The sequence below is a fragment of the Antechinus flavipes genome, chromosome 1, assembly GCF_016432865.1.
Source record: "Antechinus flavipes isolate AdamAnt ecotype Samford, QLD, Australia chromosome 1, AdamAnt_v2, whole genome shotgun sequence".
NCBI classification, from domain to species: Eukaryota; Metazoa; Chordata; class Mammalia; order Dasyuromorphia; family Dasyuridae; genus Antechinus; species Antechinus flavipes.
The window spans coordinates 597,386,431-597,408,490 of NC_067398.1; positions in this window are offsets into that span (position 1 = coordinate 597,386,431).

Here is a 22,060-nt window from a genome sequence, read left to right on the forward strand (position 1 = left end):
ACAGATGGGAAGTGGATAAGGTGGACACTGCAGGTAGAAAGCAGCCCTGAAAGGGCTTGGAAGCTCTCATCTCAGAGTTACTAGTCTTTCCTGACCATACCCTATATCCCATAAACTTTATCTGTGAAGTCTTCCTGGACTGCTTATCCCACATGGATACTGTTTTCTAGGCTATTGAAGTATAGATAATCTAAACATCAAATCTAAATTCTGAATTAGATGCTGACTTTCTCTTACAGTTTTTTAGTCCTGATAAAATTTATAGTTCTCTTCCTCCTCCCACCCACAATTACCTTGCAGGATGCATTGTTCTGGTCCCACCTGGTAACCTATATGCCAACCCGCCAGTGGCCGGAGGCCAGCTTACCCACAGAGACAGACCAACCAGGAGGTAGAGAGTGAAGCAAGCATGGAAGGGAATTTATTTCATGAATCATCTCACTTTTATCCCTTGTTATTTCCGGATTGGGAGGTCTTCCGAGAGTAAGAGGGATCAGGTCATTTGGGGATGAGCCTGTGAAGAAGGAAGGAGGGGTGTGCAAGGTTTTTCAGAGTGTTAAGGAGGGAGTCTGATAGTCAGGATAACAAGTACTGCCTTATAGGGCCACAGCCTACCTCCATGTAGCACTTACCTGAACCTCTACCTCTCAACTTCCGAGTCCCACCCTGATATCCTTCCTTCATCCTGTTCCTTGGAACTTATGTGTTCCTTACAATGCATAATAGATGTTCAATAACTATGCATTCCATGATTGGTGAGGTAAATACAGAATAAAGGAATGAACACTTTTAAGAAGAAAATTGAGTTCAAGTTTCTGGGTTCAGATTTACCACATCCCAGGGAACTGAAAATAAGACAAAACTTGTAGATATGATTATATCAGAATGGTTACCAGTAATTTTTGAGACAGAGTTTTCCAGAAAACTAGAAACAAATGTACCAGTATTTCCCCAAAGAGAAAAAACAGATTCTTATTTCCTTATCAATTAATATAAATCTTTGCTCTTTCAATTCATGCTAACCTGAAATATACAGATTTTGTACAGATATTTTTGATCTGGCATCTTTCTCTAGAAGTCAAAAAAAACAAAGTAATAAATCAAAAACAGTGAAACATACGAAAATAAAAAATGTCTTATCAATAGATTTGAAACTGCATTCAAAATAATATGTGGATATGGGACTCCACCTTGACTGCCTCTTCCTTAACATGACTAATGAGGCAGGAACATATTGAACTACAAGCAAGAAGAGAAAGGAATGAACAGTCGGATATTGGAGCAACTGCCTTAGATGGCAGAAGTGGCAAGTAGATACAAAAGGGGAAGAATTCAAGGATAGCACAGAGAAATAAAGGTTATAGTGTAGAGGGCTGAAACTAATGAGTTGATGCATTGAGGTCAGGACTGCCAAGCACTTGAGGCTAACTACTGATTGGACAATACTCTCTGGGCATATGCTTGGAAAATGGTCCTTACCACTATCCATACTGGCTCAATGATTAGTGTATAGAGGATTGTAGGAGGGACTAGGGGGTGGAGAAAAGCTAGCTAGGGACACACCCTCAGCAAGAGGGAAGGCGGTCACAGAGAATCTGCTTCCATCCTGTTCAATCCCACTTCTGGGGACTGAGAATAAAGATTGAGGACTTTTGCTTATCCTGACTGCGGCTGATTCTAGGGTGTCCTGGGGAGCTAGCATGGTCATTACAGTATAGGACATGAGGGAAAGACTTTTCTTGCCTGGGCAAACACTTGAGTCCTACTCTATTACTCCACTAGTAATGAAAAAGTCATGAAATCTCATTGGGGTCTTATGCATTCTCAGTGAGGAGCCAACTATTCTGAGAAATAGTTGGAAAACAAGATCCAAAGTCCTTGCCAGTAATAGAGCACTGAATGAAGTAACTGGAGAAGAAATCAGTACCCGGGGTCCACAGTTTTCCTGCTAAGTGCACAGTGACCTAGTGGACCATAAGTATAAAGCAGTTGGAAAACGTAGATGGGGATAGTCTATCTGAATTGTGCTACTAGAACTCTTGGGTTTGAGTCACTTCTCTAAATTGGTTTTGCTACCGATCTGACTAGATAGATATAGGCATAGATATTGTTTTTGTGCATTTATTTCAACTGTGTCCAACTCTTTGCAACATATTGTTGTTGTTCAGTTGCTTCAGTCCTGTCCAACTCTTCATGACCCCATTTAGAGTTTTCTTGGCAAAGATACTGAAATGGTTCATCATTCATTTCTTTCTCCAGATCATTTTACATAAGAGTAAACTGATGTAAGGAATAGTGGGAAGGTAATGTTCTGTTTCCACAGATGTTGTAATTTGGCTACAAAAATAAGGAATTGGGGAAGGGGGAGTCAAACCAGTAATCTCTCTGATTTTGGCCAGCAGTAAGGCATATAGTCACAAAATAATTTATTCAAACACAAAGTCAGGATGAGGATTCTGCTGGAGGTAGATAAAGAGTTTTTATTGCTCCACATACATTCGTCAACTGGACACAAAATTTGGAGTAGACTCTAGGCTGTGACCCATCAGTAATTCAAAGACCAGAAGATATGACATTCAAATCCTGCCAGGTTCAAAGTATAGTCACAGTGCTCTTGCTACTGTGCATGCTGTAAGAAATCCTAGTGAGTCTTGCCCGCGTCTTTTTTGCACCTTTTTGCTGAGAAAATGAGACCATGCTTGTAATTATCTGATGGAATGCCAGGAAACATAAGAAGGGAAGACCAGCTTCCTTGTGCATTGATTAATAAGTTTCCTTTATTGCTGACCTGTGTTTGCCTTGGAAACTTGGCCAGTTCCCTATGTAAATGCAGTCATCCTAAAGAAATGAACAAATATTTCTCTTTGGTAAATCCCTTGAGATGGAGCACCTGCACCTGGGAAAGCAGCAAGTAAGGTATTTTCCCTGGAATCCTGGAAATTCACCTTAAAATGTAAACTTGTTAGATTTCTTAAAGCTATTTTGAGAGGAAGATTATTCCCTGAGAAAAGAACTTGTTTGAATTATATATGTCCCATGAAGAATGAGTTTTCTGATAATCTGTAAGTTACGAAGAAATGACTTCTAATGATGGATTTTTGTAACAGGAATGTTGAGCTTAAAACCTTCTCCTTAGATATCAAGATGAGTTGTGAATTTTCTGTTATAAATCTCTTACTATTACAATTGTATAAGCAATCACTATTAATTGGTGAGTGCTAAAATTGTGAATTTGTTTATTTTTGTCACAAGATCTTAGAAATTTGTGTGCAAATATTGAAGTATTATTACTAGAAATTTAAGTCTGTCTCTGAAAATTTACTCAATCTGATGAGGTCACATGTTTATGTAAAGTGTCTTATTGTTTTCTATTATACAATTTATAAATTTTATTAAGTTATGAATTTAAAACATAAAACTAGTGTAACTAATGTGTATAGGATTATGTTTGATATAAAATATGCAATTTCCATCCAAAAAAGAAATATAAGTGACAATTTGGTTATCACTCCTGAAAATTTATAGATTAAATTCTTTTGGAAGTTATATGAAATGGGTAATTGTAAATTGCAGGATTTCAGGGTAACACTTTGAATCAATTGGAATACACAGGAGTAAATGTGGAATACCCTGATTTGAGCCCTTCCTCCCTACCTCTTTAGAGAATGAGGGAAATATCTACGAACACAGCCCCTGCTCTGGGCCCCCTGCTGTTTATATGAAATTCCTTTAACATTAAGTACTTCTATTGTTTAAATGAATAGTTCATGCTTACACGGGATTAATAAGTGAATGTTTGTTTTTTTTTAATTTTTTAAGTCTGTAGTTTTATGTCGAAAGTCATTTGTGATGCTGTCCAAGATTCTATTTAGCAATGCAAGGAACTTTTAAGAGAGTTTGTTAGAACTGCAAGTTCTCTGAAAATGATTATGTTTACCAAGTTCTCTGTCTTCAGCAAATTATTTAACATTTATTTTAAGTGCATCATAATTTCATTGTTTAATGAGTATAACAAATATGATTTACAGAATTCTTGAAGTACATAGAGCAGGATTGTAACTTGATATCCTTACACTTAGTTTTGATTGTGCCATTCAGGAAGATGTGTTAAGTTATGCACAGTGGTTTCTAAGTTTTTTTAATTGAAGATTTTTATTTTCAAAACATACTCAAGGATAATTTTTCACCACTGACCCCTACAAAACCTTAGTTGAAATTTCCTCCCCCTTTCCCTACTCCCTCTCCTAGATGGCAAGTAATTCAATCTGTTAAACATGGTAAAATATATATAAATCCAATATAGGCATATGTATTTATATAATTAACTTTCATGCAGAAAAAGAATCAGATCAAAAAGAGAAAAAAGAGAAAGAAAATAAAATTCAAGCAAACAACAACAAAAGAAGTGAAAATGCGATGTTGTGATCCACACTCAGTTTCCATGGTCCTCTCTTTGGTTGTAATGGTTTTCATCATCACAAGATCATTGGAAATGGCCTATTGTCTCATTGTTGAGAAGAGCCACTTCCATCAGAATTGATCATTGTATAATGGTGCTGTTGCCATAATGATCTCCTGGTCCTGATCATTTCACTTAGCATTAGTTTATGTAATTCTCTCTAAGCTTCTTTAAAATCATCCATCTGATTGTTTCTTTTAGAACGATAATATTACATAACATTCATATACCATAACTTATTCAGCCATTCTCCAATAGATGGGCATCTACTGAGTTTCCAGTTTCTTGCCATTACAAAGAGGGCTGCCACAAACATTTTTGCACATGTGGGTTTCTTTCTCTCCTTTAAAATCTCTTTGGGATATAATCCCAGTGGAAACATTCTTGGATCAAAGGATATGTACAGTTGGATAACTTTTTGAGCATAGTGCCAAATTGCTCCCCAGAATGATTGGATCTGTTCACAGTTCCACCAACAATGTATCAGTGGCCCAGTTTTTCCACATCCCCTCCAACAGCCATCATTGTTTTTTTCTGTCATTTTAGCCAATCTGACAGGTGTGTTGTAGTATCTCAGAGTTGTCTTAATTTGCATTTCTCTGATCAATAGTGATATGGAGCACGTTTTCATATGGCTACAAATAGTTTCAATTTCTTCAACTGAAAATTGTCTGTTCATATCCTTTGACCATTTATCAACTGGAGAATGGCTTGAACTGTTATAAATTTGAGTCAATTCTCTATATATTTTAGAAATGAGGCCTTTATCAGATCTTTTGGATGTAAAAATATTTTCCCAGTTTATTGCTTCCCTTCTTATCTTGTCTGCATTGGTTTTGTTGGTATAAAAGCTTTTAAACTTAATATAATTTTTGTATTTCCTTTTGTATTTCCTGCCATCTTATTTACCCCAAGTAATGTTTTTCTCTTCCTTTCCCTCTTTCCCTCCTTCCCGGTATTTTGCTTCTAACCATTACCTCTCTCAAACAGCTTTCCTCTTTTACAGCTCCTCCCCCCTTTCTTACACTTTTCCCCTATTACTTCTTTCTTTCCTTCTATTAGCCTTCCCGTTTCTTTTCCCTTTCCCCTTTCCCTCTCCCACTTCCCTATAAGGTAAGACAAGTTTCTCTGTGAACCCAAATATGTTTGCTATTTCCTCTTTGAGCCAAATCTGATGAGAGTAAGATTCACAAATGTTCATCCCCGTTCCTTCTTTCCCTCAATTATAATAGGTCTTTTTGCCTCTTTGTGAGATGAATTTTCCCTTCCATTTTCCTCTTTTTCCAGTACAATCCCCTTTCCACTTCTAGTTTTTTCCCCCATATTATCACAGTACAATCAAATTATACATGCACTCCCTATGTATACTCATGACATCTATATCCATAGTTCTCAAGAGTTCTTTCCTTTTTACCTTTTTATGCTTCTCTTGAGTTCTGTATTTGGTGATAAAATTTTTTGTTTAACTCTGGTCTTTTCATCAGAAAATATAAAATTCACTTATATCATTGAATACCCATCTTCTTTCTTGAAATATAATACTCATTTTTGCTATAGAGTTGGTTCTTGGCTGCAATCCAAGTTCCTTTGCCTTTTCGGAATATCAGATTCCAGGCTCGAATCTGCTAGGTCCTGTATAATCCTGATTGTGGTTCCTTGATAATTAATTGATTGTTTCTGGCTGCTTGCAATATATTTTCCTTGATCCAATAATTCTGAAATTTAGCTAGTATATTTGTTGGCATTTTCATTTTGGGGGTGTGTTTCAGGAGGTGCTTGGTGAGAGTTCTTTTAATGGCTACTTTACATTCTGATTCTAGACATCAGAAGTTTTCCTGGATGATGTCTAGGTTCTATTTTTTAGGTTTCTATTTTTTATCACGGATTTCAGGAAATCCAATAATCCTTAGATTGTCTTTCCTAGAGCTATTTTTCAGGTCAGTTGTTTTTCCACTGAGGTATTTCACATTTTCTTCTATTTTTCTCTTTCCTTCCTTCCTTCCTTCCTTCCTTCCTTCCTTCCTTCCTTCCTTCCTTCCTTCCTTCCTTCCTTCCTTCCTCCTTCCTTCCTTCCTTCCTTCTTTCCTTCTTTCCTTCCTTCCTTCCTTCTTCCTTCCTTCCTTCCTTCCTTCCTTCCTTCCTTCCTTCCTTCCTTCCTTCCTTCCTTCCTTCCTTCTTTCCTTCCTTCTTTCCTTCCTTCTTTCTTTCTTTCTTTCTTTCTTTCTTTCTTTCTTTCTTTCTTTCTTTCTTTCTTTCTTTCTTTCTTTCTTTCTTTCTTTCTTTCTTTTTTCTTTCTTTCTTTCTTTCTTTTCTTGATTCTTGAAGTCTTATTAAATCATTCACTTCCATTTGTTCAATTCTGATTTTTAGTGTATTATTTTCTTCAGTTACCTTTTCTAGCTCCTTTTATATTTGGCCAATTGAATTGGACAAATTGAATTTGTTTTTTTCCTGAGGCAATTGGGGTTAAGAAACTTGCTTAGGGTCACACAGCTAAGAAGTGTTAAATGTCTGAGATCAGATTTGAATTCAGATCTGAACTCAGATCCTCCCAACTTCAGGGCTGGTACTCTATCTACTGCACCACCTAGCTGCTCCCTAACTGAATTTTTAAATGAGTTATTTTGTCCATTGCATTTTTTTTCCATTTCACAAATTCTGTTTTTCAACGAATTGGTTTCTTTTCCATATCTATTTTGTAAGGAGTCATATACTCTTTTCATTTCATCAGATTTATTTTGTGGAAAGTTATATGCTTTTCCCATTTCATCACATCTATTTTTAAGAGGTTTTCTTCAGATAATTTATGTTTTTCTTTTTCCATACCTTCTTGCAAACATCTCATTTCCCTTCCCCATTTTTCTTCTAACTCTCTTTTAAGATCCTTTTTGAAATCTTCCAAGAAAGCCTTGTGAAATGGGGACCAGCTCATATCTCCCTCTAAAGCTTCATCTAAAATTGCTTTGGCTGTAGGAACCTTAAGATTTCAGGTCTGTTCTTCTCTCTTTATATAAAAACAGTCTATGTTCAGAATTTTTAAAAATGTTTGGCTAATTTTTTTTTGACAGTCACTTTAGTTTGCCCTGGGGCAGTTCTGCTGACTGACTTCTGGTGCTGAGTAATTGTGGCCAGGTCCCACATTCTTCAGGGCTCAATAACTTACAATTTGCCTTTTGTATTTCCTTTTGGGTGTTTTATAGCAACTCTGGTAAAGCACCCGCTTGCAACCAGGGCAGAGTAGCCCTAAGAGCCTCAAGAAAATTCCCTGCTGTGTGGATGCAGCAGGACTGTGTTTCCCTGCCCCAGTTCCTTGTCCTGGGTTCCTTACACTGTGGTCTGGCCTTGGCAACCTCTCCCCCTGTTCAACTGAAACAGACCTGTTCTGAAGTTCTTCCAAAGTAACTTCTGGAAATGTGTTGTACTTCAAATATTTGTGGGTTCTGTAACTCCAAAATCAATTCAGAGACTTAATCTGCTGTTGGTTTGAGAGAAGGTTGGAGAAGGTTACAGAAAGCTGTGTCTGCTCTCCACCATCTTGGCTCTGTTCCCTCCTATCCTCCCTCTTCCCCCTTAAAAAAAATTTTTTTTTAAACAAATACAGATCTGAAGCCTCTGGTGAAACTTGCTATTGAGATGAAATTTCTTGGGATTGTAAGATTTTTTTTTTTTTTTTGAGTTTTGAATTTGAGAATGATCGATGAATTATTAAGAGAAAAATACCTACTCAGAAGAATGTGACCCTGAACTGTTCCAGGTCTGTAGCTGGACAAAAGTTGGGAGGACATCCTTGGCCTCCACTTAAGGTGGAATCCTTCTGACTCAGTTTCCCACTTGTCTTTTTTTTGAATAAGAACCTACTTGATTATTCCTGAGTCTGGCTATAAGGTAGAATTGTTACTGTATGACTGGCTGTCAAAGCAAGGTAAGGCTATCTGTATCCTATCATGTGTGTGCTCTCAGGCTGAAGCCTGGGATGATATTATAATCATGCCCCTGCTTTTTTTTTTTTTTTTCTAAAAGCAAATTCTATAATCAGAGCAAATAGTCAATAGAAGCCATGAACATGGCTTCATGAATTTAATTATGTAATATCTTGCTATTTTCAATCTGAAAATATGTAGTCATTATATCTTGAATGATTAGGTAAATGAATATTTGGTCTAGTCATCTATCTGTCACTAGGTATATGTGTCTGTATGAAATAAGATCCTTAATGGTTTCAAAATAATGCAAGAACAACTAGTACAACTGTCTGTGAGACATTACTGTCATTTTATTGTTTATTAAAATTAAACTTGAAACATCTTTAACATCTGTACTGTGTGTTCTGTGGTACAAACATTCTTAGGAATAAACTTGTTTGATATGAAAAGCTGCTGGCCAATCTATATTGGTCTCTCTCTCTCTCTCTCTCTCTCTCTCTATCACTCTGTCTTTGTCTCTCTCTGTCTCTCTGTCTCTCTCCTCCTCCTTCTTCTCTTCTCTATTTTATAGCTGTCCTTGTGAACTTGTCTTTCTATTTCAGCTATTCTAATTCTATTTATTAGATTTGTTTTGTCCTAGAGCTTGGTCAGTTATAGCTGCATCGATCAGCTCATTGGATGTTTCAATCATTCTAGCTTATCCTTCAAATGGAAATCCCCCAAAATAGGAAGCTGCAGTAAGACCTAGATCATTGATCATTTTCAGCAAGAAATAGTTTCAGAAGCTGAGATCATCTTCCCATTCTCCCAAAGGACTTTGGGCTCCATTGGTTTAGGGGGTGACAGCAACTGATTGGTGAATGGACCCCAAATTATCTACTGTCTGAGTGAGTCCCCTGTTACAATAGAATTTGGGACTTAGGATGGGAAATATGGGCTAAGATATCACTGAAAAAGGATATACAATTCAGCTTAATGTTTGTCAAATTATAGAATATATATTGATGTAACTAATCACAGAACAAGTAATTACAATGAGTATTTGTGCTCTGATGGAGAAAGAGGAATTTCCAGAACTGCCTGTACAATTTAGTTTGTTTTGTTGCAAGTACTGGACATCTAGAAAATGTAGATCAGCCCTTTAATACTTCAGGACAATTACATTACAGCAACTGATCTTGTGCAACAGTTACATCACCATATCACATTAAGTATTGAGATAATGGTTATCTCAAACTGAGTAGGTACTTAACTATAAGCACCCTGCTGTCCTTGGTTCAAGTACACCTTTTCAGAGTTTAGGCCCTCTACAGACTGCAACAATAAATGGGGAAAAAATAAGTCAAGGGTAGTACTTGGTGGAGTCAAAACTAGAAATCCAATTAGTTTTAGAGGTAGATCATTCCTATTCTGGTGGGTAACTATTACTGAATCAATTATATTGGGGAGGCAATGAAGGGTATTGCTAACCATATGGATGCTACAAGCAGAATATATACATCATGAAGTTGTTTTAACCAATGTAAAAGGCTGTTATTAATTTACAAATGAAATTGCCTAAGGTTTACAGAACTTCCAAGAATCCCTAGATTCTTGTCATTCTTGTGTCATTCTTAATAATTGAATAGCCTCAGATTACTTATTAACTGCAGAAGGAGGAATGTGTATGATCACAAATACTTCATGTGTTTACCTTAATAAGCAAGTGTCATTGAAATCAACATACATAATCACAATATTGCACATTGGATGCATGAGACCTGAGAACTATTGTTTCCCTCAGTATTAGGATGGGACTTAATATAAAACACTTATGCCTATCCTCTATCATTTTAGTGTTTTTGTTCTCTGCTTTGGACCTTGTATTATGAATTGTCTTTCAACTATGGTTTCTTCTAGACTACAAACTTTTACTATGTATAAATAAATGTTCATGATTAGTTGAAGCCATGTTGATTTATTTGCTTTTAGATAACAAGCTGCATAAATGATTATTCATGATCAATTGAAACCTTATTGTTTTATTTGACCAAATTGGGTACATGTCCAATCCTAGGGCCAAACTGTAAGGAATTCTAATTAGTCTTGGCCATGTATGTTGTATAAATTTTTGAGAACATGAGAATGTACTTGCTGTTGTTTGATGGCATGCTGGGAAACATAAGAAGGAAAGGGCAATCTTTTTGTGCATTGATTAATCAATTTCTTTTATTGCTGACCTGTGTTGTCTTGGAAATATGACCACTTCCCCGAGTAAACACAGTCATCCTATAAGAATAAATAAATATTCTTCTTGGGGGGTCCCTTGAGATGGAGAACTCTGCATCTGGAAGGCTGCTTCATCTCAAGAGTCATGTATCAAATGAAAATATTTAATATAGTACCTTCTTTGTTCTTAGCTAATAAAAACCCGAGGGAGCAAGGCATTTTGGGAATCTCATCCAGGAAGGACTGTATACCTTGCTTGGCACTGTTTCCCACTCCAAAACTCTGAATAGCTATGACTAGGAATTCTTTCAGCCCAAAAAAATTCAGAAGCTGGTGCTTCCTTGGAATGGGTGATAATGTATATTGTTTTTTTTTTTTTTTTTTGTCATATTGTCTTTATTGATGGTTATGGTGATCACTGTGTTTGTTAATTGTGTATTACTTTTATGCTATTAATTTCCTTTTCCTTTATGTCTTGTTTGAATCAAGATTCTGAGGAGTAATAAACTTGTACCACCTCCCTTAAATCTGTACTTGTACAGTTGAATGCAAAATCTGAACCTAGATTAATCTTACACAAGCTTAATTAATCTTATTAATATTAGCTTCTTTTCTCCAAGAAGAGCTTAGATTTCATTAATATAACTTTCAATGTATGATCAGGGAGAGAGGAACATATTAAGGAGTGCATGTAGAGGGTGTATAAGGAAGTGCTGTAACCCAGAAAGAGTTCTGACCAATCAGGACTCTTAAGGGAGAAGTAGAATGAATCTTAGAATTTGAAAACTTGTTCTCCCTTCCTATTGATGTGTGAACTAATACAGAATTTCCATACCTATTTCCTGCAGGATCATATTAAAAGTTTAAGCTGCTTCACTTGAATTTGTTCGTTCACTTTGTCCTTTTTGGGGTTCAGAAAATTATTTCTAACACTAAGGCAAATAGTTTTAAGTGATTTGATTAAGGTTACATAGTGAGTGTGGCCAAATTTGAACACACAGGAAGATGAGTCTTCGGGTGTGTGTGTGTGTGTGTGTGTGTGTGTGTGTGTGTGTTGTGTGTGTGTGTTGTGTGTGTTGTGTGTGTGTCTCTGTCTCTATTTTTTCTCTCTCGTACTGATTCTTAATATTTGTATCTATATCAATCATATTCTTTTGTGTCAATTTCTTTACATCATGCTCATTAAGGCTGCTGGTAGATGGATAGGAAGTCAGATTGAAATCGGGAATATTGCCTCAGACCCTGAAAAGCAATGGCCAGGTCATTTCCCATCCCAAGCCACAAGATTTTTCCATGTTATTGCCCTAAGTATTCCCCCATCTCTTTTAAAAGTCTTTTTGTTGTGTGTGTCTTATATTACTCCTTTGCTCCTTGAAGGCAAAAATTGTTAAAATTCTTCTTTGTATTCATAGTGTTTAGTGTAGAACTTGACACACAATAGGTGTTTAACAAGTTTTTTATAGATTTCTCAGAGTCTAACTGTGTGTGTGTGTGTCCTCTGGCCAGACATTTAATCTCTTTCAACTACAATTCCTCATCTGTAAAATGAAGATAATAGCATTTGCTTTACAGTTATTGTGAGAATCAAATGATGAAATATATATTAAGCACTTTAGTAGCTTTTTGTGGCACTTTAAGATTTACAGTAATAAATATATATCTATTGAAATGAAATATCCCAGGGAAGGGTGGAGTCTCTCAGGCTTGAAGGCAGAGACAGAAGACTACTTTGAATAAATCTACAGACTTTATCCTAAGACTGATTAAAGCAATGCTACCCAGAAAGTATATTGATATTCTGTTCACTGAGAAATAAAGAATTCCTAAATATCCTCTGTTATGTCTGCAACATAGCCAGAGAAGTGCAAAACCTGGTTCTTATTGTTAAAAAAGATGTGGCAAATGGTCAGCAGTTCCCCCTGGTGGTTAAAAGTGCTTTGGAAAAAAAGGAGTGATTTCTGTTAGTTTCACTTTTCACTTTAATATTAGAAATTAGATCAAGAAATTGCAAACTGCACAAAATGATCACTTTTATGAACCATGAAATCAATTGTCAGATTCTTTGGGGAAAAGACATTTGACATTTTCTAATACAACAGAGATTTCACAACTTTATAGTTTAATAAGTTGCTCTCCAACAATTTTGTGGGCTTCTCCTAGAGCAAGGACTCCAGTATGAAATGAGATCAGATTTTTAAGTTGCAACTAAGTGACTCTCATTTAACATTTTCTTCCCTCTTTCATTGAAGTTCATCAAGTAATTGCACTCTAATAGCACTCTGACAAACAGGATGAATGAAGCATAGTGAAACTAATAAAACTTTAAAGTGGGATCCATTCTCTTTTGGCCTAGAAAAAGCAATAGCATTTTCAGACAATAGTTTTCTCAATATAAAGAGATATATCTCCTGAAATAACTGAAATAAAAAGAGGAACAAATGATATAACCTTTAAATTCTCTTGGATTTATGGGATTCACTTCTGATTACCTTGGGTAATCATGAATTAAATAATAATGAAAACTTTCCAATCACTTATAGACACATATTGTTAGAATTGACTAGTCATATTTGAGTGTGACTACACGCTCCTTGGCTTGAGAAGCAGACATTTAGTTGGGGGAGGTATTTTTTTCCTCTTGGAGGGGGTATTTATCTCTTGAATCAAGTTTTCCAGTTGCCATTTAATTTTCATAGTTAGGGTTTTGACTGTTTTTGAGCCCATGGCAGGAATTTTTCTTTAGATTTTTAACAGTAACTATAAATATTACTTTATTTAAGATCATTTAGCTTTTCTGTCTAGCCTTAAACTTATCATTCTTCCTCAAAAATTATCCATTTAAGTACATTTATGTATACGCTTAAGGATTTAGAGCTTCCCAACTTTACATTTTCCTGAACTCAAGGTCAATATTCTATCAACTCTTTCATCAAATAAGTCAGTCATTTATTCCCAAGGTGTTGGGCTTAGTGATATATGCTAGATGCATGAAGAATTAGTTCCCTCTACCTTTTATGATCTATTTGGAGGGATGATATTCAATGATCAAATAGTGTTTAGTGTAGAACTTGACACACAATAGGTGTTTAACAAGTTTTTTATAGATTTCTCAGAGTCTAACTGTGTGTGTGTGTCCTCTGGCCAGACATTTAATCTCTTTCAACTACAATTCCTCATCTGTAAAATGAAGATAATAGCACTTGCTTTACAGTTATTGTGAGAATCAAATGATGAAATATATATTAAGCACTTTAGTAGCTTTTTGTGACACTTTAAGATTTACAGTAATAAGTATATATCTTATGATCAAAATACAATATGGAATAAAATACCAGAAGTAGCTAACAATTAGTGCTAAAGGAATTTGAAGGAAAGGAGGATCAGTTCTAGGAGGGATGATAAGCTAAGGCTGAATCAAAGAATCAATGAATTTTATAGCTGCAAGGGACCTTAGAGATAATCTTGATTAATTTCTTTATTTTATGCATTAAGAAATTTAGATTGAGATTTTCCCAAAGAAACACACTGTTGATTATTGAGACTTGATATTATGATCCTTTGAGAAAAAAATAAAAAAATGAAATGTTTAATTGAAAGGATATCAGTTTGGAGGGTTCATATAGGTGAATACTAGAAGCTAAGAATGGAAAAGTATTGACCAAATCATAGTGGTTCTTGAATTTTAGGCTAATGAGCATCAATAATTTCACAACAAATATTTATTTATTGAGTCCCTGACCTGAACAAAATACTGTGCCTTATATAGAGTGGGTATTGCTCATCTGTGGAAAGTAACAACATGATCAAAATGATATTTTAGAATCATAAATTGTACAATATTGTGCAGTTTGGATTGGAGGAGAAAAACATGTTAGTCAAGAGGTTCATTAAAGAAAATGGAAATACAAGGCAGATGCAATGATATATATGTAAAGTAATGAAAGTCTGAACTAGAGTGAAAAGAAAGTGGTTAGGGAGAAATTGACTGAACTTGATACCTAATGAAATATTAGAGTCAATGGGCAAAATATTAATTTTGGAATAAACTGATAGCCCCATTCCTAGAAAAATGGAAGCCAGGAGAATTTATTTAACTGGGAGAGAACTGAGGAGTATATCTTTAGATACATTGAATTTGTGGATGAGAGTATGTTGAAAGTTAAGAGTTTCCTTTTGGAGTTTTAATTAGCGAAGTAGTCAAAAACTTTTGTATAATGTTCTTAGCATAGTGTAGGCATTTAAAATATTCATATTATTGAATTTAATTATATCATCGTATATTCTATGAATCTCTTTGCTTTTCTTTCTGTCCTTTATCACTTCACTTTGATATTGATTTGTTAATATTATAATTTATATATGTTAGTTCCATAATTTAGATATGCGGAATTTTCTTTTTCTTTGAGTAGGCAGGAAACTAATCTCAGGGGTTATCTAGGTTCAGTCTAGCTATCAGAATGATGAATCTTTCCACAAAATCTCCAAATGGTCATCCAGGCTTACTTGGACACTTTTGGTTACAGTCCACTGAGGAAGTCCATTAAATTTTGTTGTTGTTCAGCAGTCATTTTTCAATTGTGTCCAATTCTTCATGACTTCATTTGGGATTTTCTTTTTTTTTTTTCTTTTTTTTTTTTTTCTTTTATAACAACTTTATATTGACAGAATCCATGCCAGGGTAATTTTTTTTACAACATTATCCTTTGCACTCGCTTCTGTTCCGATTTTTCCCCTCCCTCTCTCCACCCCCTCCCCCAGATGGCAAGCAGTCCTATATATGTTAAATATGTTGCAGTATATCCTAGATACGATATATGTTTGCAGAACTGAACAGTTCTCTTGTTGCACAGGGAGAATTGGATTCAGAAGGTAAAAACAACTCGGAAAGAAAAACAAAAATGCAAATAGTTCACATTCATTTCCTAGTGTTCTTTCTTTGGGTGTAGCTGCTTCTGTCCATCATTTATCAATTGAAATTGAGTCTTTGTCAAAGAAATCCACTTCCATCAGAATACATCCTCATACAATATCGTTGTGGAAGTGTAAAGTGATCTCCTGGTTCTGCTCATTTCACTTAGCATCAGTTCATGTAAATCTCTCCAAGCCTCTCTGTATTCATCCTGCTGGTCATTTCTTTCTTTTTTTTTTTTAATTTAAATTTTATTTTATTTAATAATAACCTTGTATTGACAGAATCCATGCCAGGGTAATTTTTTACAACATTATCCCTTGCACTCGCTTATGTTTCGTTTTTTTCCCCTCCCTCCCTCCCCCCCCCCCCCCCTCCCCCCCCCAAGATGGCAAGCAGTCCTATATATGTTAAATATGTTGCAGTATATCCTAGATACAATACATATTTGCAGAACCGAACAGTTCTCCTGTTTCACAGGGAGAATTGGATTCAGAAGGTAAAAATAACTCGGGAAGAAAATCAAAAATGCAAATAGTTCACATTCGTTTCCCAGTGTTCCTTCTTTGGGTGTAGCTGTTTCTGTCCATCATTTATCCATTGAAACTCAGTTAGCTCTCTTTGTCATAGAAATCCACTTCCATCAGAATACATCCTCATACAATATCGTTGTCGAAGTGTATAATGATCTCCTGGTTCTGCTCATCTCACTTAGCATCGGTCCACTGCTGGTCATTTCTTATAGAACAATAATATTCCATAACATTCATATACCACAATTTACCCAGCCATTCTCCAATTGATGGGCATCAATTCAATTTCCAGTTTCTAGCCGCTACAAACAGGGCTGCCACAAACATCTTAGCACATACAGGTCCCTTTCCCTTCTTTAGTATTTCTTTGGGATATAAGCCCAATAGAAACACTGCTGGATCAAAGGGTATGCACAATTTGGTAACTTTTTGGGCATAATTCCAGATTGCTCTCCAGAATGGTTGGATTCGTTCACAGTTCCACCAACAATGCATCAGTGTCATTTGGGATTTTTTAGCAAAGATAATGAGGTGATTCAATATATATGAGGAACTAAGGTACTGAGTTAAAGTACTTGCCTAAGGTCACACAACAAGTAAATGTCTGAGGTTAGATTTGAACTCAAAAAGATGTCTTCCTGATTCCAGGCCTGGTACTCTTATCCACAGTGCTACTTATCTGAAGGACATTCTACATCCCTATATTATCTAACCCATAGGTATTCATTATATGTGTGTATGTGTGTGTGTGTGTGTGTGTGTGTGTGTGTGAATAAGTGTGCATAGGGGTATATGTACAAGGAATTATGATAAGTTCTGTGGGGACAAGAAGAAATACAAGACACAAAATTGCTCTCAAGAACTATAGGAACAAATTCTGGGAAGATAGCAGAGTAGGTCAGAAAGTTTCAAGCTTTCCAGATTTCCCCTACAAATAAGACAAAATAGTACATCTAAGGATAGGCATAGAGCAGTTTAAAAAACAAACAATGGTTGGGGCAGAACAGTATATTTTTTAACACAATCTGAGAACATCTGAAGAAAGATGCTAAGACAAAAGATTGGCCCCTATGAAGTGTGAACACCTCCAGGCTAACTCACTTGAAATAACATGTAACCAGCTCTGGGGCTAGCTGAGTAGTAGTAGCCTCTGCCCAGCCACAGGAATTTTTACCTTGTGGAGAGTATGGGGAGTTGGCTATGTGAGAAGGGAAGATTGAGAAAATCACTGTTGAAAGGATGTCAGGCTCAACTACGCTGCTGAGAAGTGGCTCTGGGTGAGAAGGAACCAGCATATGACCCATGAGTGCTGAAGCACTGGGACAGGGATGTTGTTAACTGTGGGCATTTATAGGAGGGCAGAGTTCTTGGTTTTGGAGTTTCAGGCCAGAGAAGAGAACTGAAGGAGGGTTTAAGGCCAGAAGCACCATCTCCCATATGATGGCAGTAGAGGTGACAATAACAAGCTGCTATAGATTAAAAAAAATACATGAGCAAAGTAGAAAAAATGAACCCAACCACAGAAAGTTATGAGACTAGAAAAAAGCAGGGTTCATCTTCAGAGGAGGATACTGAAGCAAAAAAAATCCTCTCCTACCCCAAAGAGTAATAAAAAATGATCACTTGCCTCAAAAGAATTCATAGAAGAACTGTTAAAAAAAACCCTAAAAAAAAATAAGAACAATAAAAAAGCCTCAAGAAGATTGTGAAAAGAAAGTCAACCAACTGGAAAAGGATCCAGAATCTTAAGAAAACAATTCCTTGAAAATTAGAATTGGGCAAGACAAAATCAATGAAGTTACAAGAGATCAAGAAATAATAATAAAATATAGAAAATGTCAAATATCTCATATCAAGAAGAGAAAACAAGAATGTTTCTAGTATTTTGACAAAAGAGAATACAAGAAATAATTAAATAAAATCATTTTGAAGTGTTAGAACAAGAGGAAAAAACAGAAATAGAAAAATTTACCAATTGCTCAGGAAAGAGATCCTACAAGGAAAACTTATGGGAAAATCATAATCAAATTCTAAACCCCTCAGGTCAAGGGGAACATATTATAAATAATGAGAAAAAAAAAACAATTCAAATACAGTGGAGCAACAGTTAGAATCATACAAGACCTAGTATCAGCTTCATTAAAAGACTACAGGCCTTGAAGAGCAAAAGAACTAGAGTTATGGACAAAATTATCATACACGGCAAAGTTAAGGATTATCCTGAATGAAAACAAAAACAAAAGGATATTGAATGCATTGCCAGACTTTCAGAATTTTGTTGCAAAAAGACCTGGATTTAATAGAAAATCTGACATAATAGATCTAAGAGAAGTATAAGGTAAACATTAAATACGAATTACAAGAGAGTCAATAAGGACAAATGACTTTTTATATGGGGAATTGTAAACTATATGTCTAAGATTATCATAGTAATTGGGTAGTTTGAAAGAAAAATTGGGGTAGAGTGGAGTATGATGTAATTCTAAAAAGAAAAAAAAACATAGGAAAAGGTAAAAAATATATCTTATGCAAATGAGATGAGAGGAAGAACTGACACAGATAAATCAGTTGGGGAGGAAAGGGCTGGTAGTTCTGGAACCCTACTATCATTAGGAATGGGTTAAAGAGGAAGAATGCATATATTCATATGTATATAATATAGAAGGAATAAAAATGTCTTCTAAATTGAAAAAGAAATAAAAGGGGAAAGAAATAAGGAAGGAGGAGAGCATAAGAGAGGAATTTTTAGAGGAAACCCTACTTGTATATCTGAAGAGAAAACAACATATATATTTAGAAGGGAATTAAAGTCTTCTAAAATTATAAAGAGATAAGAGGGCAAAGGAATAAAATGAGGGTGGGCTATAGAAGGATGTAAAGATTAATGGGAATGGGATAAAGAGGGACCAATATCTATGCTTGAAAGTCTTTAAAAGTTTTGTAAGTCCAGATAGATGACAACAAGGGCAAAGGGCACTAGGAGAGAAGAAGTAAAAGATTCTTAAAGCTGAGGTAAATTAAGAAATAAAAGAGCAAGGGAGCAGGTGGAAAAAACAGAGGAATCATAGACATAGGAAATAAGAGATACATGAATATAAAATAAAGATCAGGAATATAATTTATTATGTTGAAAAAAGTAGTGGACAAAGTTAAAAATTAAAATAGATTTAATCAAAATAAAAGGAGGGAAACTATATGACAGCCATATTAATCAATGTTTTAGATTATTTAAAATAACTGCACAGTATAAAGTTGGAATATTGCTGTGGTGTAGGGAAATAATGGGTTAAAAAAAAGAAAAAACATGGACTTATGAAGGGAAATGTTATCTATCTTCAGAGAAGCAGGGGACAAACATGTGATTTTACATATATGAGCATATGATGACACATATGAAGGCACACACATACCTATATATGTGTATGTGCATGTTTATCTATATGTATGTACTTATGCATATCCATGTATATTACACACAGCAGAGCACAAAAGAAAACACACAAGGAAGCAAAGAAAAAACAGTTCTGAACAAAATGTGTGCAGTTTTTATAGTCTTTCTTGAAATAGAAATGTATTGCTTTATATTTTGAATCCTCCTGTACATGACATTTTTTCTATCTTATATTTATGTTTAAAATAAATAAAATAATAATAATAATAAAGAAATCAACTATGTGACTGAAGAGACATTTGATATTTTCCTTATTAATTCTTTCTGTTTCTGTCTCACCTTTTCTTTTTGAGCCAAATCTGATGATAGTAAGATTCACACAATGCTCACCACCTCCCTTCTTTCCCTCAATTATGTCTTCTTTGCCTCTTCATGAGATATAATTTCCCTTATTCTACCTCCATTTTCCTCTTTTTTTCCCACTACAATCCCTTTTCTACCTCTAGTTTCTTTTTTTATTATCACAATAAAATCAAATTATACCTATCTTCTCTAAGTATACCCATAATAGAGATATAGTTCTCAAGAGTTCTTTCCTTTTTACCTTTTTATGCTTCTTTTGAGTTCTGTATTTGGAGATTAATTTTTGTGTGTGAAACTCTGGCTTTTCATTAGAAATAAATGAAATTCACCTCTATCATTGAATGTCCATCTTCTTCCCTGAAAGATAATGCTCAATTTTTGCTGTATAGCTGATTCTTGGCTGCAATCCAAATTCTTTTGTCTTTTGAAATATCAGATTTCAGGCCCTTCAATCCTTTAAGGTGGAAGCTTCTAGGTCCTGTGTAATCCTGGTTGTGACTCCTTGATATTTGATTTTTTTTTTTTTTTTTGGATGCTTACAATATTTTTTCTTTGCTCCAATAGTTCTGGAATTTAGCCATGATATTCCTTGGAGTGTTCATTTTGGGGTCTGTTTGAGGAGGTGATTGGTGAATACTTTCAATGGCTATTTTACCTTTTGATTCTAGGACATCAGGGCAGTTTGCTAAGATTTTTAGGCTCTTTATTTTTTTCATCATGGTTGTCAGAAAGTCAAATAATCCTTAGATTTGTCTTTCCTAGATCTATTTTCCAGGTCAGTGTTTTTCCCAAGTAGGTATTTTACATTTTCTTCTGTTTTTCCTTTTTTTTTTTTTTTTGGATTTTGCTTGAATAATTCTTTATGTCTCATTGAGTCATTCATTTCCATCTGTTCAATTCTGATTTTTAGTGAATTATTTTCTCTAATTGGCATTTTAAGTTCTTTTTGTATTTGGCCAATTGAATTTTTAAATGAGTTGTTTGTTCTATGGCTTTTTTTCCCCATTTAACAAATTATGTTTTTTAAGGAGGTATTTTCTTTTTCTATTTCACAAATTCTGTTTTTCAGGGGGTTGTTTTCTTTTTCCATTTTGTCAAATCTATTTTGTAAGGAGTTATATATATTTTTTCCATTTCACTAAATCTATGAAATTTTATAAAAAATAGATTTAGTGAAATCTATTTCACTAGAAATAGATAATTCTTCAGATAATTTTTGTGTTTTCTTTTCCAAACCCTTTTGCAGAGTTCTCATTTTGTTTCCCCATTTTTCTTCTAACTCTCTTTTGAGATCCTTTTTAATTTCTTCCAAGAGAGCCTTGTGAGATGGTTTCCAACTTATATCACCTTTTGGGGCTTCATCTGGAGATGATCTGCTTTTAGTGACATAAACTTTGAAATCTGTTCTTCTCTTTCACCATAAAAACTGTCTATGGGGTGAGTTCTTTTTACTTTTTATGCTCATTTAAAAAAAAAAAAGTTGAGGTCTGTTTTTTAGGACAAGGGGAAGGTTATCCAAGCTTCCTCTATAGGCAGCAGTGACTGTGCTAGGTCAGTGCTGACTCACTCCCGGTGCTGGGTTGGCATGACCAAGGGCTGTGAAATTCAGGCATTTCAAGGTTCACTATTTACCTTTTGTGTTTGTGTTGGGTATTTTATGACTTCTCTGCTGATCTACTGCCTTGCAACAAGGGCAGAATAGCCAACACCATAGTGGATTCCTCCCCTGTAGATTCTCCAGCATCACTCTGGGTCTGCATTGCTTGTACTGGCATTTGTGCTTGGACTGCTTGCGCTTGGCTTGCCTCCCTCTGTGCCTGATTGAAACAGACATTTTCTGTAAATCTTTGAAATTATTTTCTGCTGGTAATTTGTTATACTCCCAAGATTTGTGTGTTCTGCCAGTCCAGAACTAATTCAGAGACTGGGCTTGCTGTTAGTGTGAGGGTCATAGGGAAAGCCCAGAAAAAGTAATGTGTCTTCTCCACCATCTTGGCTCTGCCGTCCATAAGTTTCGCAGGTCCTTATTTCATGTCCAGTGCTCTGCATATTGCATTCTATGCATTCTCAAGGACACTAGTAAACTTAACTAATCAAGGTGTTGTTAAAAGAGATGTTTGTAGCAAGGGAAATAATTGTACCCAGACTAGCTCTCTGGAAGATCTTGGGACCAGCCTGAGTCCTTGGTCTTAGAAGAGGAGTGAAGAGGTGGGACTCATGTGGATAGTCAAACATGGAGTCTGTTTATTCCAAATTCTCTCAGACTTATATACC